Source organism: Numenius arquata, chromosome 8 (genome assembly GCF_964106895.1).
Source record: "Numenius arquata chromosome 8, bNumArq3.hap1.1, whole genome shotgun sequence".
NCBI lineage: Eukaryota > Metazoa > Chordata > Aves > Charadriiformes > Scolopacidae > Numenius > Numenius arquata.
The window spans coordinates 60,473,514-60,493,961 of record NC_133583.1 but is presented as its reverse complement, the minus strand read 5'-3'; the positions used below and the strand labels follow the sequence as shown (position 1 = coordinate 60,493,961).

The 20,448-nt window shown below is 43.5% G+C and overlaps 1 protein-coding gene across 2 annotated transcripts in view; it reads right to left on the bottom strand.

The window, feature by feature from the left end:
* PDE4B (phosphodiesterase 4B) overlaps positions 1-20,448 on the bottom strand; it is a 196,249-nt gene that overhangs the window by 108,609 nt on the left and 67,192 nt on the right. The gene's annotated exons all lie outside the window — the stretch shown is intronic.

The following is a 20,448-nucleotide window of genomic DNA, read 5'->3' as shown; positions in this document are numbered from 1 at the left end:
TTTCATAGCCCTTAATTTGTATTTGCCGTTCTCTGGAGATTCTCTCACTTGCTCCTGATAGATTTTCCTTCTCCTTGTATAAATGTTTTAAAATGAGAAAGATTTATTCTCTGACCATCACGTCTTTTTGATTAAACATTGCACTGCGGGGTTTTTTTTTCCACAATAAATAGAGTGATTTTCAATAAAAGGAAGCATCATGACACTTGTGAGTTGAATCAGTTGAACAAATAGAGGTAAATCATGGGGAAGGGAATTTGAATGCTTTTATGGGTGAAGATTATTGTGCTTAATGTCGAATATCTGCTTAAGTTTCTTGCTGAAACAGGGTTTTAGTCTCTTCATGACCAAAGCACTGCCCCGAGAAGAATCACAGCTACTGAGAAGAGTCAATACAGGGATGAATCTTGAACCTTCATTTGAAAATGTAAAACTCTGTACTGAAACACTGTAGATTACACATTAAAAGGAAATTAATGTGCTGTTACTGGAACATATGTCCTGAAATGATTCACACCAGATCAGAAGCAGGTAGTATGTTAGACTGGAGTGGACAACCTATGGTAGGGTCATTTACTGGGCAAATACTGGGGGAAAAAAGACAATATTAAGCGATGGGAGGCAGGGAAGACGAGGAGAAAAAGAAGAGCCTGCAGGCTAATTTCACTCCATGTTATCACACACAAACAGATGTGTAAATCTGGTATTTCTATTCACGAGGAATTAGTTCTGTCATATACTTAGGACAATATATAAACAGCATTTTGGGCAGAAAACATCAGTATGGGGAAAAGAAGATGATGAACATCCTATTGAAGATCCTACTGTAGCCTACTTGGAAAAGTAATGGAATCTACTGCTTCTGCAAATCAGAAATTATTTCAGATGAGTAAAACTACCATAATATACAAGTTAACAGAGACAGCCTGGAAAAAAATCTGCTCATTTTTTGATGGAGAGCCGGGAGGCCAACTTCTCTTACTTCTACAGAAGCTCATCCTATTAAAGACCAGGATTTGGAAATACATTGACATTACAAATAAAATAGGTAGGGCCAGGCTGAGCAAGGTTTCCCACCTTGTGGACTGAAGTGACTGCTGGCACGATAAGCATTACTTGCCTTTCTATTTAAGTTGATTTGAGAAGAATACATCCTCTCCCTTCTACACGCCCCATCCTGGAGGGGTTCAAGGCCAGGTTGGAGGGGGCTTGGAGCAATCTGGTCTGGTGGGAGGTGTCCCTGCCCAAGGCAGGAGGTGGGACTGGATGGACTTGAAGGTCCTTTCTAACCCAAATCATTCTATGATTCCATGATCCCATGATTCTATGGTCCCTTCTCCAGGAGGTGTGCTTTGTGCCTTCCTTCGAAAGAAAGGCCTGAAGGACTCCAACGCCTTCTCCATTTTTGGTGCTTCTCTATTATTCATACAGCAATTGAAGAACTGTGTGTCATTGCAGAACTGTTACCGATGTTTTCATGATCAACAGCAAATACACAACCTTGAATTCCCACAAAACTATGCAGATTTAGCACGGTCTGCAATGACCATAAACACGTACTTGTGAAACACCCTTCTCTGTTCATGTTCCATTGAAAACAGTGAAGTGTTTGATGAATGCTTTAGTTAGAATCATAGAATGGTTAGAGTTGGAAGGGACCTTAAAGATCATCTGGTTTCATCCCCCTGCCCTGGACAGGGACACCTCCCACCAGACCAGGTTGCTCCAAGCCCCCTCCAACCTGGCCTTGAACCCCTCCAGGGATGGGGCAGCCACAGCTTCTCTGGGCAACCTGGGCCAGGCTCTCACCACCCTCACAGCAAAGAACTTCTGCCCCACATCTCATCTCCATCTCCCCTCTTTCATTTAAAACCATTACTCCTCGTCCTATCACTACATTCCCTGATCAAGAGTCCCTCCCCAAAGGATGTTATCAACACCTAATTAAGTTTGCAAAAGGAACATATACTAAAAGACCTAAGAATCTTCGCCTACAAAGCAGGAGAACAAGACAAATCTCTATGTTCCGGCAGCCCTCTAGCAAAGACATAGTTTATACTGTTTGTATTTTGGATGACAAAGCGGAGAAAATTCAAAATATTTTAAAACAAACCCCTCTGGCTCACTGAAAGTATCACAGTAGTTACACCAGGAAAAAAAGTGGACAAATCACAACTTTACTCTTTTGTACATACTCTCGTATGTACAGATTGTGTCGAGATTGCGCTGCTTGAAGCACGAAGCGGTCGTTAACTCAAAAGCAACGACCTTGTCAGACGTCAAGGTGTGAGTGGTTGGGTGTTACTCGTACACCCCCGGCCCCCGGCTCCCAACCGCGGGAAAGCCGGCCAGCCCAAACACAAACTATTGCTGCAGTATGCAATATATCGCTACTTTTCCCCAAAGAGCAGGTTAGATGATTAAATTCTCTCTCTCTTCTGAAAGCAACTGACACAACAGCAGCAAATTCAGGGCTGGATCTAGTCGAATTGCCGAAATGAGGCAATTCTCGGCTGATAAATGGCACTTCTCTCTCCGCCTGAGAAATGCTTCATTAGAAGCGCAGCTCAACCCCTACTGTTCAGAGAGAAAAGATCCACTTACTTGGAGTCGTGCTGGATCCTAATATCATGCCTCTGTCTCTTCAGCTCCTCCTAAACAAGGGCTCTACGTGCTGCAAAGAGACAACCTACCCGCTGAGACAGAAAATTGCCCCGGTTGTCACAGAAAATACATATCCCGGGAAGCAGCTGGTGGGAAAACTACCTTGTTTTGAACGATGGGAAGCTGAGCTTCTTCATGGTTTTCATTCCTCCAGTCTCTAGGGTATATCAGATTCTGCTCTGCCACAAATGACTTAACATTATGGGGGACAGAGAAGGCAGGTGATGATGTATGTCAAATAAAGTCATCAATATGCATAAATGTAGTAGAGGGCAACATGGACCACGGAGCCATCCCTCAATTGAAGCCCGACAACAAGACCAGCCTGTGTCAAGGTGATTAAGCAACTGCAGTTCCCTCTGTTCTTCCATCACATACGAAGTCACCGAAGATACTGGCCAATTTTTCTGTGGTGAACCAAAAGCTCCACCAAAATCTCAAACACTGAACATCTGAAAACCTCAAACCAAGACACCTCTGAGGCTTCGCAACTCAAAAGAGCATTTCCAGTGGTGAGTGGTCCCAGTGGCAAGACGGATTTTTTCCTGAACTTTGGAGAATGGAAACTTGGACTGAACCTCTTTTTTCTCTAAGTCCCCCATGTGCAAAGCTCATCTGGAAGACATTCGTCTCTTCTGTTGGTGTGTTTAGACATAAGAATTGGACAAAAAGGTTTCTAGGCCAGTAAATACGCTTTTTTTTAATTACTATTTGGAGAGCAACTGAGAACTGCTATGTCTGATATGAGCCGCAAATTGTATCTCGTTAATAGAATCAGAAACAAACAAGTCGGATGTCATTTCTGCTAAAGAAAACAGTAACATATAGATTAATGTTCATCTAATTGTACATGACAGTAATTCTACCGAGGGGGCTTCCAGTGACATTAACAAGGCTGAGTGGGTTATTAATCTCACAGTAGCCCCTCCGTGGGATTTCAGCTTCACATGAATAATTCAGCTTGTTTAAAAAAAACCCACAGCTTAATATGTATTTTATTCCAACTTTTTCATTATGAATTTTCTCCTCCCTGTGCTCACTGCTTTCAAAACTGAAAAAGAGTCATTTATTGTGCTTTCAGCTATATTATTCTCATAGTGCCCCAATTTTTAACTCTTTCTTTATCTGAGGGAAGCCGGTATGTCCGGTTGCCCTTGGCTTCAATGAGATCTTGTTAGAACATCTGGAAATCTGTCCCAGAAAGACTAAGATACATCAGCAATAGGTGAGAGATCTGGCTGAAGGTAACCACAAGAATAAAGTCATATTTTGCTAACAAATAATTAAACATAATGGGTTACGTGCCTCCAACACACCACTGGTGCAATGATAATGCTTGTTAATAAAAACCCAGTCCTACTTTTGAAAATTTCACTCAAGCCCAACTTCACCACCGCCCACATGAAATAGATCTTTCCGTGCAATACATACATTAATCATTTTAAAGCCCCGCTTTCGCTAATTGTCCTGGTAGCTCATTAGGAAGTTCATTATAAATTCATTATGAATTTCACAAAGCTAAAACTTTAGTATAAATAAAATGCTGCCAAAGTTAGTGCTTTAATACTGAAACGTAATATGAGTTTTACAGAGATAGAATCATAGAATTAAGATTGGAATTGTCTGGGTTGGAAGGGACCTTTCAGATCATGGAGTCCAACCACCAACCCAGCGCTGCCCAAACCCCCACTGACCCATGTCCCTCAGCACCACGTCTGCCCGGCTTTGAAATCCCTCCAGGGATGGCGACTCCACCACTGCCCTGGGCAGCCTCTGCCAAGGCTTCACAACACTTTCAGTGAAGAAATTTTTCCTGATATCCATCCTAAACCTCCCCTGGCACAACTTAGATGACTAAAGACAGATCCTAAAAAGTATTTAAATTCAGAAGAATCAACTCCCAAGAAAACGATCCACACAAATCCGACAATTTGCAATTTCTCTGTCACCAGTAAGGTTCCTCACTTCCTTAATATTCTATTTTTGCAGCCACCCATGATAGCACCAGTCTTATTCAGCACCGTACCTAGTTCCCACCCAAGCTGCTGGGATCCACAAACTAGGCTTCTCCAATCCGGCAGCCCCTCGCAAGAAAGCTCAACACAGGAATCCCATTGAATTTGGCAGCTTGGGCCAGAGATGCAGTTTCCTGGCAGGGAATGCCAAGCCTGGAGCTGGAGACCTACTGGTCAGACCAGTACGCCCAATCTGTCCCTTGGGAAGGAGGTCCATAAAGAGCTGGAGGCAGCAAGACGTGCTGCAGGCTTCCAACCAGGGATCAGCTCACTACATCCTGATCAGTTAATCCTTGAAAACCAGAAAGACAATTTGCTGTTGCCACACTTTAACATTAAAAGGTATTCTAAGTTAAATCTTAAAAAGAAAAATCTTTAGTCAAACAAATGCAATAGTAAACTGTAACCTTTTCTATTTTTTGTTTGTGACAATTTATTGGCATTAACATTCATTATTTCAAACATGAGTAATATAAAAATACGAAAATCACACACTAGGAAATCATCAAAATGACAGCAGCAGCAAATACACAACTCTTTCAAATTAGACTTTCTTCTCCATAATGAGGTAGAGCTCTTTTCCATTGCAGCAAAGTCATACGTAAACTAATAATTTAATGTGAACTGGAAGGTGTGAGATAAAATAAGAATTAAACAAAACTTTCATACTTACAGTAAACTTCACACCTTACAAGCCAGCATAAATTTACCAGACAGAACATCTGGAACTGCACAAAAATGCGAGCTGATGTAAGGTGTGGAATTGATTTATCAGAATAAAAATCAAGCATCCTAATGTGTGCTGAATATAAAATTCACTGAATATCTACGAATGAACACAGCCAGAAGTTGGGGCAATCCTACTTAATAACAGCTAAGTAATACATAAGACTTCATAAGACGTTAATATTAGTTAAGACAGTTGAAACAGAAGTGGTGGGAATTCGTTTGGCTTGGCCCCACCAAAAGAAGTGCTCTTCAAGTTGACAGGGTACAAAGCTGTTCTGTGGTTTTTCACAGGACTTCAGCTTTCCTGAACATGGCCAACCTCTGTTCCGCTTTGGCCAGGGGTCAGAGATCAGAGTCATGATACTCAGAAATGCAAAAGATATTTCTCTAAAGGAAAGGAGTTGGTCTTTTTCTCTCCCTGTCAAGTCCCGCAGCCGGACCTAAGCTCAACTTAGATGCTTGAGTTGGGTGGAGGAGCAACCCCAGCTGCAGCAACCCAGGGCACAGCCCAGGGACCTTAAAGCCCACCCAGTGCCACCCTCTGCCCTGGGCAGGGACACTTCCCACCAGACCAGGTTGCTCCAAGCCCCCTCCAACCTGGCCTTCAACCCCTCCAGGGATGGGGCAGCCACAGCTTCTCTGGGCAACCTGGGCCAGGCTCTCACCACCCTCACAGCAAAGAAGTTCTGCCCCACAGCTCATCTCCATCTCCCCTCTTTCAGTGTCAAACCCTTCCCCCTCCTCCTATGGCTCCCCTCCCTCATCCAGAGTCCCTCCCCAGCTTTCCTGGAGCCCCCCCCGCTCCTTTAGGGAGTGGAAGGGGCTCTAAGGTCTCCCTGGAGCCTTCTCTTCTCCAGGCTGAACCCCTCCAACTCTCTCAGCCTGTCCCTATAGTATATTTAAAATAGATTCATAATTATTCACCGTTATGGCCCAGCACTAGTCCCATCACATTCATTACATTCAAAGCACTAGTTGGTGGCAAGAGGATGAGTTCGTGTGTCCATCGCAGCCCCTAAGGCAGCCCTCGAGCAGAGAGAGCAGTTGGATCCATCCTGCGAAAACCATTCAATAAAATCTTTGCATCTCTTGTTTACTACCTCTAAACTTTTAAAAAAGCCACTGGTACAATCTAACCGGTAGAAACAATGGCTGAAAAGGAGCCATTTGCACCCCATCAGTCAAGGAACAGGCAGTCTAAACATTTTAAATGCAGTGTTCACCGAGAAACCCACAGTGACATCTGCGTGGGCGTTTTAATACAGTTGATAAACAAAATGCGTTCAAAAGATCGCTGCAAATGCCTACGACGGAGAGAGCTGAGCGGGGAATTTGCTGACGGGAAGCAGCTTCGGAGATTTGGTGGGATTCCACCAGGAAACCGTAAAACCTGGATCACAGTGCCTACCCCCACAGCGACCCCCAGAGACACAGCTCCCGATAAAAATACACCGTTGAGCAACGGCAGTGGTTAGATTTACCCAGGAGTCTCCAGTGAAAATCTGAATTGGGTTTTTTGGGTTTTTTTCATAAAAAAGAAATCCTTCAGACGCCGACGTCTGTTTTCCCCTCATTCAAATCTAAAGAAATGCAAAACAAAATAAGCAGCTGGGATGTATTGGAACTAATACTACGGTGATGAAAGCACAAGAAACTCAACTGCCAAAACGAGGGCTCCAGGTCAACCCACATCAAAGAGCTTCCAGAAGAGACGGCAAAATATGCCTTCATTTTTGTACATAGGTGCTGTAATTACTTCTCCATGAAACTACTGCATTGTCCATGGCATTGTATTATACAATATGGATAAAATCTTATTTCTCAATAAAATCAACACACAATCACGAACCTTCCTGCTGGTCCAAAGCTCAATATGCCCAACATTCAGCCATCAAAACTTGAATTAAAACAAAACATGAGGATGAAAAAGACACTTCACTTTCCGCAGCTTATTGTTAAATGCAACTCTTTAGGGTAGAAATGTAATCCAGAAGATACTGCAGATGAAACATTTGAAAACCTGTATTTCTACTAAATTTTAATTGACAAAAAAGAAATGCAAGACCTAAGGTGGGAGGAAGAAGAGAAGTCCCTGGCCTTGTCTAGGGCTGAGCATCATGGATCTGCTCATCACGGGACATGGGCACTTTACAAACCTCTTCCTCACAGCCGTGGCAATCATAGAATTGTCTCAGTTGGAAGGGACCTTTCAGATCATCGAGTCCAACCATCAACGCAACACTGCCAGAACCACCCATGTCCCTCAGCACCACGTCTGCCCGGCTTTTAAATCCCTCCAGGGATGGCAACTCCACCACTGCCCTGGGCAGCTTCTGCCAAGGTTTGACAACCCTTTCGGGGAAGAAATTTTTCTTAATATCTAATTTATGACTCCAAGTAAGGCAGACTCTTGCATTTCCCCTACATATAGCTGTACAGTCAACAGCTATGACTGTTGTACATCATCATGGGGGCAGTCACAGCACTGTCCACTTTAGGTTTCAGCCCTCCCTTCCTGCTGCTGGCCGAGCGTTCCGCTTCGCTGAGCTCCACACAAATAGATAGTTTTGTTTGTTTTGCAAGTTAATTTTCTACGGTGTGGCTGACCATGAGGCGGCACTGGGAACGCGTGACCGACCCTTCCGGCACTGGCGAGGACTCAGCCGGGCTCACCACCAGCTGGAACCTGCCTGATGGTCTACACGGAGCAGCCCACAGCCGTGAAAGGAGATGTGATAAACTCAATTCCTTGCTTTAATCCAAAAGCAAGGCTCCCCATGTCAGGCATGTGCCATTTTAAGAGCTTAAAACACCCTCACGCCAGAGCGTCTTCTGGGGGAAGAGGTGCAAACCGAGCCCCTTGCTGGACTGAGACGACTCCGTCCACTGCCAGGGCTGTAAAGTCTATCAAACATTTATTAAAACGATGGGCTGCTTTCTCAAACAGCCAGGTGACGGCACAATTCCATAGCAATACCCTCCTGGTTTTTGTCTCCGCAGCAGTATTTGACAGCAGCCATTTAATACCCCCTGTAGGATTTTACTTTTCCACTTGACTGCAAATTTTCAAAAACAAGAATTAAATGTATTCCGTTTATTTCCCCCCTACACACACATGATAATGCTTATGCTAAAAAACCTCTCAGTTCTTGCATTTCATTTTTAAACCATGCGTAACAGGCAATGCAGCTATGGGAGCGTGTCTTTTTCCTTTGAGACGGTTTCCAAAATGTTATATTAACGGTCCAAATCCAGCCAGATTTGGCTATGTGTAAGCGTGGCAAGGCCAATGATGGTAGTTCTGGACATAAGCCTCTATTAAGCTGACCTTCTGGAGCACACCGGAGTCCTGAGGTCTGTTCGGGGAAGGGAGATAATGCTCTGGGGGGAGCAAAGAGGAGCATTTTGCCTCCCTCTGCAGTACGGCTGCCAATAGTGCAGTGGCTCTCAGGACTGACACGGTTCTAGGAGCCCTCTGGGAGCCAATGGGTGACATCCGGGGCCAGGGAGAAATCCTCCTACCAGCTCAAACCCCCAAGGAGAGTCATGGAGAAGAGACTTAAATTCCTCTCTACAGTGACCAACCACAGGATTGTCCAGAAGTTACACGGACAAGTGCCCTGTGACTGCAGAGAGGACACTGGGGACATCCTCAGTGTCATCTTCTTTCTTCCTGGAGCAAAGTACAGATGTTTTACGTTTGTTACAGGGTGCTGGAAAACGCCATGGTGGTGTGCGGGCACTTTTGGGTTGTCTTTGCAAAGGACTAAACGTGATGACTCAAGTACTCTCTTCTAGCTCTCCTGCCCATCAAGATGACCTTATCCAGGCTTCTTCACTAGGGTGGGATTCCTCCTCCTGCTCTTCGTGACCATGACTAGCACAAGAAGGAAAACCACCTGCCTCAAAAGGAGAGGACATGATGCAGCTCCAGCATTAGGATGCAGGGAGAACACTGAGTCACGCTCACTGCCCTGACTGCCACACACGCCAACCGCAAGGAAGAGTTGCCATCAGGTAAACACAGCATCAACCCCGAATTAAAAGTTGTTGGGCAAACTACGGGCTCAGAACCATTAAAATGCTGTTGCCATGAGCTACAGAAGTTATTTTCACATAGACTGCAGCCCAGGTGGCAGAAAGAAGGCTTTTAAAAAGATATTAATTTCTAGGAACCAACATATAAAATTTATTTATATCCCCTTACTAGAGGCAAATCTAATACGAAAGTAAAAAGGCAGTGGGAGACATTCTGATACCCTCACCGGCAACTCAGATAACAGCATTAGGTTTCAAGCAAAACAAAATGTTTCATTTTTTTTTTATTACAGTCTGATTTGCTCCAGGTTACACATTAACCTGCTGCATTTGTGAGGCAGCAGCACTGTGGCGCGTGTGGGAGTCGGCAAATTAAATTGTAAAGCTTCTCTGAAACCAGGCTTCTCACAAAGAACACAAAGAAATTAAAATAACATCAACGATTAAAGTGGATGAGATTTTTCTGTATTTTTCCAAGAAGCTATCAGTTACCACCCAAATAAAGATCTCTTTGATAGCATTTTTAATTTGGAAAGATCCTCTAAATAATTACATATTCTCACATTAGGTAGTAATTTTTATATAAAATTTAGCTTCATATGAAATAGGAGGAATACATTATTCATCTTGCCTTTTATGCCTAAATTAGAACTATGGGGAATTACTGTGCTTTGCCTCCCAGATCCAAGGTGGAAGCGAAAGTGGGGATGTGCTATCCCATAGCCCAGGGAATCCCTGGCCACAGGGCTGCCGGGACACCATGAAACACCATGGCTGAAGGAAACCCCAGGGAGCCTACCTGAATGGATCAGTATGGAAATTAATCAACTTTTGGACTATTTTTTTACCAAGAGTCACTCCTTCATTGCCTGCTAAAAATTTTGCACTTGACATAACGCCCAACTGAAACATTTGCAACCGAGAATAGTGCTGCCGAGATGCAGAATATTACGTTGCATAATACGTATACACCATTTACATCTGCTTTCTGCTTCACCACCCTACTTTCCCCTTTCCTCCTCTGTTTTCTTCTCCTCTTTCATAGTTGTCTTGTAAGAAGATTTTTCCTAGCGGCAATATGCAGGAACTGGCAAATGTTACAGCTGCTCTGGAGTAAGAATCAGATTATGCCATAGCCTCAAGGTATCTACATTTTCTCCTGAGATATCCGAGCTGGCCAATATGGAAGAAAGGACTCTAAAGCCATCTGGACCACAGAAATCACAGACCCACAGAATAATTTAGGTTAGAAGGGACCTCTAGAAGAGTCTCATCCAAACCCTGCTGCAAGCAGGTCCAAGTAGACCAGGTTGCTCAGGGCCTTGCCTTGTCAAATTTTGAGCATCTCCAAGGATGGTGATCCCACAGCTGCTCTGGCCCCTGTCCCAGCATTTGACCACCCTCCCAGGCAAAGCATTTTTACCTTCCAGCAAGTCAGCATTTCCTATGTTCTAAGAAGGGGCTGGCTCCATCTTCTCTACACTCTCCCATCAGACGCCTAGAGTCAGCAATGAGATCTCCCTTTCCCCCTCGGGATGAACGAACACAGTTTCCTCAGCCTCTGCTAATACACTATGTCATAGAAACATAGAATGGTTTGAGTTGGAAGGGACCTTAAAGACCATCCAGTTCCAACCCCCTGCCATAGGCAGGGACACCTCCCACCAGACCAGGTTGCTCCAAGCCCCCTCCAACCTGGCCTTGAACCCCTCCAGGGATGGGGCAGCCACAGCTTCTCTGGGCAACCTGGGCCAGGCTCTCACCATCCTGAGTGAAAAATTTCTTTCTGAGATCTCAACTAAATCTCCCCTCTACGTCAACGGTATCGATAACCCAGGAATGGGTGGCCTCCCTCACTCCAAGGGCAGACCCTTGGCTCAAGCTCAAATTTTAAGCAGGACCCCCAAACTGCTTTCTACCTACCCAGCACCCAGCTGGGACCGTCATATGGGGTAAACTGGTGTAACTGGCAGCATGACTACATTCCCATAGTCATTAGCCTGGATGCCTTTAATTATTTTCTTCTTTTAGTTGTTGATCAAATCGATGCTATTTTGCCTGTGCTTGGAATTTGGTTTTCATTCCAGAAATTGTTGTTGTTTTTAAAAATACACTTATCATTCCCATCAGCTCTTTATGAACAAACAACAGACTTTTAAAATATTCACTACATCATTGGAATTGATTTTAATTTGAACTGAAGCATCGGGATAATTTATGTTATCAAAACACATGCATTTTTCATGAGGAAAGTATGCATCTTGGAAAAACACTAACTTTAAAAAATCCTAATGGCTTAGTGACCGTCCACATCCCAGTTATAAAAAATACATACCCTTCAAAAACCACAATAGGACAATGGAAGGAAGAGAAGACAACAGAAGGAATACTCTTCTAGTATTGCCATCAGGTATTTCCAAGAAGGATGCATGAATAATGTATCAAGTATGAAGGGAAGAGCTTATTTGCCCCTTGGATATAGCAAATAATCAGGTTGACCCAAAACATTACATTTAGAAGGCTTAACACGTCACTTACGGCGTCACTGAGAGAAACACATGCCCCATGGGAAACCCCTACGCAATAGCTGCCCTTATCTCCACACCTTCCATAGCCTTTGCTCACTCGCTTTGATACCTCATCATCAGATGAGATCCCCATTTGGCAAACTCCAGCGAATGAACATGCCTCAACGTACGTGATTTGTCCCATTACCCCAGGTCAATAATATAAAAACTGGGGAAAAGTCACTTGTTCATCCAACCCTTGTAAAGCGTGTGGAATTCTTTGTGATATAGATAAATACCGTTTATGTATAAAAAGAAAAAAACAGGAGGTATGTGTTCCCTCTGTATGTACTAGCAACACACACAAGTTACATCTCTAATGCTTTTGGGATGGATTATTAATCACCCTGAATGTCGGGAACTCAGGTGAGCTCCTACCACCCACCTGCTGTGCCTGGATAAATTCCCATTTATTTCATATTAACGCAGAATTTTCCCTTCCTTTGCCTCTCTGGGAAGTGAAGACCCACAGCAATCCTTTTTACAGCAATAAGGAACAGGAACTGAAATGTACTGCTCGATGACCCCGTTTCACTCTGTGGATGTGACGGGCACACGGACAACTGCCTGCGGGCGTGGAAAAAAAGGGTGGCAGCAGCTGTGGGGCTGAAAGGGGCAGTGGCTCCATCTAAAACTTAGGGCTATGGACTCGATGATCTCAAAGGTCCCTTCCAACCACTAAGATTCTGTGATTCTGTGATCTGAGTGACTCAATAGACTGTCCACATTCTCCTTAACGAGTTCTTCTTCCCAGAAGAAAATACGAGTGAGACAGAATCACAGAAACACAGTATCACAGAACGATATGGGGTTGGAAGGGACCTCTGGAGATCATCCAGTCCAACCCCCTGCCAAAGCAGGTCCACCCAGAGCAGGTTGCACAGGAACGTGTCCAGGTGGGTTTGAATGTCTCCAGGGAAGGAGACTCCACCACCTCCCTGGGCAGCCTCTTCCAGGGCTCTGCCACCCTCACAGCAAAGAAGTTCCTCCTCATGTTTAGGTGGAACTTCTTATGTTCAAGTTTGTGCCCATTTCCTCTTGTCCTGTCCCTGGGCACCACTGAAAAAAAACTGGCCCCATCCTCCTGACACCCTCCCTTGAAGTATTTATAGGCGTTGATCAGATCCCCCCTCAGTCTTCTCTTCTCCAGACAAAAAGACCCAAGTCCCTCCTCACCCTTTCCTCATCAGAGAGATGTTCTAGTCCCCTAATCCCCTAGAAGATTCTCTTGAACTTAGAAAGATAAGAATCTATATTTTAAACCCAAAGATCAACTAGTGGTTCTCTAAATGTATCTATTCTTTGACACGTACACAATGAAAACTCTCTTTTTTCCATTTGCTCAAATATTTGTTAAAAATAAAGAAACTACAGCAAACACTTTCTTGCAGGAGATGCTCTTCCTTCCCCCCAGTTGAATACGGAGCTCACATTGGGCAACTGGAAGGAGGAACTGGGAGACCCAGAATCCAGCAAATCTGCCCTCTCTTGTGCATGCAAACGCCTGTGGGTCACGTCTGAACCGATGGCAGAGAAATACAGATTTATTCATCTGTTTAGAATCACGAGCAATGAGTGCTGCTAATGAGATGGGATCAGTGAAGTTCATCCCGATGCTTTAAGAGGTGATGGGCAAACACGCAAAAGCACCCAGAAACCAGCACCATCCCAGGTATACCTACTAATTAATTAAACAGATACATCAATTAAATGACAGTCTACAAAAGTAATATTCTTTTGATGGGGGAGGGTGTTATTTTTTCATTTGGATGCTTTAAAGAACTCGATGCTTTTAAACTACAATTGAAAAAGAAGGATCGGAAAGAAGCAATTATTTCACAGGAGAAAACTTTCAGCTCATGAAACTTATTCCCTGTAGCTGTAAATTCAACAAATTAAAACCTGAATTCAGATCTCTAATATTACTTCTAAAAGGACGTGATGCATTTCTTCAGGAAAGAGGCATGTTGTTTGGAATTATAAATTAGAGTAATACTTTGATAATTCAAAGTTAAAGCGTTTTTATTTGTAAGAACCGACCTAAAAAGCCAGGAGAAGATAAAACCTTCAAAGAAGGTATTATTGAAACGCATCCTTGACTGGCATAACAACCAGCATCGGGCACAAACGCTTGTCACTATGATTTCTCCCTTACACATCACAGCTCCGTTAACTCTTATTCCGTGCTCCTGGCATTTCCTATCGACGAATCTGCCCCAGCCACCGCTCGCTTTTTGACAAGACCATCAGAACACCCTACAGGGAAAAAAAAAAAATAGGAATTTCTTCACAAACAGGTTTTTCTTGAACCTGCTGAACATTGCGGATTATACAGTATCCCCTGAAAAACTTTGGAAAATTAAGACAAAACTAGTCCTTGAGGAGTCCCTGAGGAAATTATGATTTTAATACTAAAATTATTAATTTTTTTGTCACGTATCCCACATCACGCCCCACCAGCAGCAAGAACTCATCGCTAGCACCAACTCTGCGTGTGGGGGCTGTGTCTATACCCACCGCCTCCTTTGAGCCCTTTATTCTAGCAGATTTATAAAATCTATTTAAAAAATTGTCTAAACCATCCATTGTTAACAATACTTTATACCATCATAACCGTCAGTTATGATGTGGTTTCTCTTTTTGGATTTCAGAGGGGAATATAAAACAGGTAAGCACCGAAGATCTATAAACAAGCTCTATATTCCCGTATTTCCTGGGCTTTCTCAATTTACTGTCACAGACAGTAATGTTACAACTTCTAAAATATTCTTTCTGAAGTAACACCAAAATAACCCCTCGACTTCCATGGAGGTGGAAGCAGCAATTGATACACTTATACATGAAAGGTTTGGCTTTGAATTAACAAAAAAAAAAGCTCCAGGTGGGCTTCTGAGTAACAGGGGGCTTCTGGGGAGGGGGCTGGAATTAAAACTTATTGACCTGGTGGGTTGGTGGGGTGGGGACAGGCAGAGATGTCACGTCTGAGGTTTGCGGGGACATCTAATGGCATCCTTTTCATGAAAGACGAAAGCCTTTCAGCTACAGATTAAAAACTTCACTCAAAGCCTTAATAAAAAAAAAAATGTATCTTTTCGACCTAACATTTCCAATCACGCAATTCTGCCAAACCTGATAATGGATAAATTTCATTTTTACATAGAGAATCAGTCACTTCTCTGTATATTGCAATATTCAACCTAGACTTTTTTCATAAACCAAGATGTTTCACCTTATGAAAAACTGATTTACTGGGGCAATGCAGCCACCACCACGAGAAATACAGTTCTGCTGTACCCTGACTTGTTTTAGATAGCACCAAAGTTACATTTATAATGTAGAGAAAACCCAGAAATGACGACTTAGGTACAATGTGTTGACTTGCTTCTATGGCAAACCAGCTCCGCATGACCCTGAGAACTCTGTCCCATGAGGAGCAATGGTCCCACCAGCACAGCTCAAGCCACACCAGCACCAGGCATGGGGAGCACCCCAGAACAATTCATTACGGCAAAGGGCCAAAAATAATAAATAATAAAAAAACCCCCCAACAACAACAAAAAACCCAAATTAAAAGGAGCCCCAGCCACCTGCATTGTTACTGTCCTAACTAAAACCACTAAAATCTTGACCAACGCAACAAACAAGTCACACCTCAACCCAAAATCTTGCACCAGCTCCTACAGCTCCAGCAGAAGTGACGAGAAAGAATAATAAATAGTAGCAGGACCTGGATGACTACGGATGCTGTGAAATAATCATGTCCACAAATCACCTTTCTGAAATTAAAAAGCACAAAGCTCGTTCAGGTGGCCATCAGGTCCACTGCTGGGATGAGAAGCAGACCATGGTGCCGTCTTTACTTGGTCAAAGAGACATTGCAACCCACGAGAAGAAGGCTCAGGGGATGCAAAAGCTTTGAATCCACCAACTTGCAGAGGAGAGTCAGAAAAGATACCTCCCAAGGCCACCAAGAACTGCATAAAAACCTTAGGAAGAAAATGCACGCTAAATTAGGGGTACAACTAACGGTACGGAACAGGCTCCCGTTACAAATACAGCATAAATACTTCCTTATGTTTCCTCCGCTTTCAAGGGGCTGATTATTTCAGGACCTGATTTTTCAGTGACCCTACTCAGACTTTTAGAATAAACACGAAGGAGAAGCATGATGAGAAAATGTAGCGTTACTGATAGCTTCCCGAGCCCCCCCAGACTCAACACACGATACTGAAAAGGGCAATGTCAGTGATAAAACAGCCTGAAGATTTTCAGTGCTTTTCCTCTCCTCTCCATTTCTCGTGGTGGGCAGAGGTTCAGTTCTGGCTGTCCTTGTTTTGATACCATTAGGAAACAAACTCATTAATATGGAGCCTGTAAGTGGTGGTGTGGGCTGAGCTCGTTATCGAGCCACACAAACGAGCAGCGGGAACATCTTGCCTTCGAAGGCTGATGCCTCCACTGACTCAACACCAACTAACTCATCAGCCCGAAGCAATCTTGGATCCCACTACAGAAAATCTTTTGGGTCATTCCCATAAACCCTTTCCACACTTTTCTTCCAGAAAGAAGAACAGGAAAACCATATTGTTTGACTTGTCATTATTTTTCGTTATTATTTTTCTTTTTTCACAAACTTTCTGATTTTCTCCGCCTGCCCCGGTGCTGATTTGTGCCGTTCCAGGCGCAAGCTCTTCTCTCTGCAGGGAGAAGCTCTTCTTTTTGATGCCAAAACCCAAGAATCTGGGAAGAAAATCTCTACACGAGCCTTGTCTTTCAGCTTTAAATACCTGCCCTGTCATCCTGCCACCCCTGCCCCAGACGACAGCACTCTGTCTTCTATTCACATACATCTTCTGGCAGCCCACACACTAACGTATCTTCTGCCTTCATCTGTGCTCATCTTGGCTTTCATCTGTTATTATATATTCAGCTTTTTCCTCTGTCACGTCACTACTCCCTTCCTCCTGCTCTGTCAGATCGCTCTACTGTGTAAAGTAATTCCCGTTTGCTTTGCTAATTTCCAAAATTAAACACACAACCAGAATATTACCGGTTATATTCTGCTGGCTGGTGCCGAGCGTTGTGTAAATACGTTAATAGCAACTTCATACGTACAACCAGATTCATCAGAATCAGTCTTCATATCGCAAGAGGTACGGATGACGGCAAACCTATGGAGACCTGGACAGGCTGGAGAGCTGGGCAGAGAGGAACCTCATGAAGTTCAACGAGGGCAAGTGTAGGGTCCTGCACCTGGGGAGGAATAACCCCACGGACCAGGACAGATTAGGGGGTTGACCTACTGGAGAGCAGCTCTGCAGAGAGAGACCTGGGAGTCCTGGTGGACAAGTTGACCATGAACCAGCAAAGTTCCCTTGTGGCCAAGAAGGCCAATGGTCTCCTGGGGTGCATCAGGAAGAGCATAGCCAGAAGGTCGAGGGAGTCATCCTCCCCCTCTGCTCTGTCCTGGTGAGGCCCCGTCTGGAGCACTGGGTCCAGTTCTGGGCTCCCCAGTTCAAGAAAGGGAACTGCTGGAGAGAGTCCAGCAGAGGCTACAAAGATGATCAAAAGAATGGACTCCACGTTACAAAAAATGACACTTCATGATACCAGAGTCTAAAAGGCGAAAAAACCCACCCCGTGATGAAAAAGAAATACAAAATTCTTTGTTTTGGCTCAACGGCGTCATTGTTTCCTGACGAAACCTTTCCTCTCCCAAGTCACAGGCAATGGCACAAGAGGAAATGGCCTCAAGCTGTTCCAGGGGAGGTTCAGATTTGATATTGGGAAAAATTTTTAACACTGAAAGGGTTATTAAGCCTTGGAATGGGCTGCCCAGGGAAGTGGTTGAGGCACCATCCCTGGAGGTATTTAAAAGACGGGTTGACATAGCGCTTAGAGACATGGGTTAGTGATGGCTTTTATCAGAGGTAGGTTGATGGTTGGACGCGATGATCTGAAAGGTCCCTTCCAACCTGGACAATTCTATGATTCTATGAAAAGGAGGAGGTTTGTACATTCCTGTTTAGGGATGTGGGCAGGGGAATCCCTGAATCATCCTCGCTTTGCATGGAGACCAGCTTATAAAGAGTAGAAAATAATGACACACAATCTGGAAGCCTGCAGTTGTTTTGTAGCTGACAAGGACATCACATTTTTTCTGAAATGCCACTTTTCCTACCTTAATGGACTTATTTCCCTTCAGACTGACATTTTTTTTTTTGCAATCTCCCTTCAATTAGTGTGAAATTTAATTGATGAAATGTTTAACGTACTATCAAGGCACTTATTTATATAATACTAAATATTTTAACATCTCTTGCGTTAATGAAGGGAACCAGATCACGAAAAGACACAGTACAGAAAGCAAATGCTTTTGTGACGGCGCAAACAGGAATAACACTGTATTTGTGTGTACACGGCTAGGAATAATTGAGATATAAACATAATGAACAACGCAGAGCAGAATGGGAAACAGCATCTGTCAGCAAGGTCAGCTCTGGACTATGTTACGTTTGATTTTAAAAAGGGAGACATGAAAGAACCACTATATGCTAAAATTTGCAAAATGGAAACAACTGCCTAAGAGAAAAAATAACCTTTTAAGAGCATTTAGCTAAATTTAAAAAAAAAAAAAAAAGCAATTTCTATGCGACATTTTCAGGGTCAATTTCTGGTTTTTGCAATTAAGAGGCACTCATTTAATCAGAGGTGAGCACCATTACTGTATAAGGCTACATCTGTCTCTAGCCCACTACACTGAAGGCCACCATGGAGATTAAAGTGATGAACGTGAGAACAGCTCACAGCTTCCAAAACAATTAGTTAGAAATACTAATGAGGGGAAGCCATAGCCATAGGGTCACGGTAGGTCATGTGAGGAAGAACGCGGAGGTTTTCTATGACTGGTTTGTACTGGAGAGCTCTGGTGCCTTGGCCCAGGGGCAGGGGAACAGGGACAGAATGAGGGTGGTCCCGTTGCCCAGCTCCCTCCCCTTGACTGATGAGCCACCACCAGATGCTCACTAAGCCCTTCTCAAAGATGCTGAAGCTGAAGCCAACAGCCACAGAAGAGAAGAAACCCCAAACCCCACCTCCTTTCTAGTCTCTATGCTAAAATGTGGATGAACAATTTTTGTCTTCCACATTGCGTTTTTCGGAGCTCTCTGTAGACCTCTAGAGCTTTCTCTGTAGAGGAACAGTTCAGACCTTGCTCAACATCAAAGACTCCATCCAACACTTTGCCAGCACAAGCAACCAGAATATGCAATCCCGGTCACCTACTGACGTGCAATTTAAACTAAACTTCCATTTTTCATCTTAGAATGTCAGGTCTTAATCATTCATTCTTGTCTGTTGGATTCAATGAGCTTCCTTCCCTAGTTTGGGACCTGTACCTGAGTCAGCATTTAACTCCTGCTTTCTCCTTTTGCCTAACAAACTTCTTAGCATTTGTTAAAATTCTCGCAAATTTCTAACACAAAGCCCCTTCTGTCAGTGTTTATTTTAACCCTACATGTTCGATTACACAAAATGTAGGTTGCTTTGGTGATGGTTCTGTGAGGATTCTATGAGGTTCTGTGAGGTTCTACGAGGTTCAACTCTAGGAGATGGTTCCTTCCAGGACCATAAAGATCTCTAACCGCTGAGATGCACAGAGAAATCCACCAGAACCATTTTTGCAACCCGTTACTTGGGTTTTTTTGCTTTTCAAAAGTCTGCATTTTACCAGGTGCCCCCCCAGATTTCACCTCTTGCCTTACACCAACTTAACGCCAACGCTTCGCGCAGTGGCAGGAACAGAGGAAGATGAGGAGGGATGCAGGGAGGAGGCAGACCTGGATTTACTTTTCTTGACTCTCTTAAACACATGAGCACACTTACATCTTAGTGGCAAGAAAAAATAAATTCCAGTGACAATGAAACTTGTTTATATCGAGAGATCTGGAATATAAACTTCTTGAATTTAGTTTATCTGGATGACATACCTTGGCGTTCGTTGATCTTACAAAGTTTTTGACAGAGAACACTCTATAAAGTATATAATTTATCTCCTGACAAATAATGTCAACCGCTAGAATACACACTTGAGCTAGAAAAATGAGCTATTGTTTTGAATATATTAAAAAAAGGAAATGAAACTGAAGATTATGATTATTGATGGTTGCACGAGATGATCTTAAAGGTCCCTTCCAACCTAGACAATTCTATGATTCTATGACCATTACGTGAATCCAATGTGCCCATCAAAGGGCAACAAATGATTTAACCCCGCTTTTCCTTGGCTCCAGCGTCCATGCCTGCCCTTTCCAATAAGCAATTCTGCCTAAGAATTTCACAAATTTCCATGAAACCCACGCTCAAAATGCAGTCTGATTATTTATAATATAATTTGCATATAGAGTACATTTTAAAGCAGAAATAAACTTTTAAAT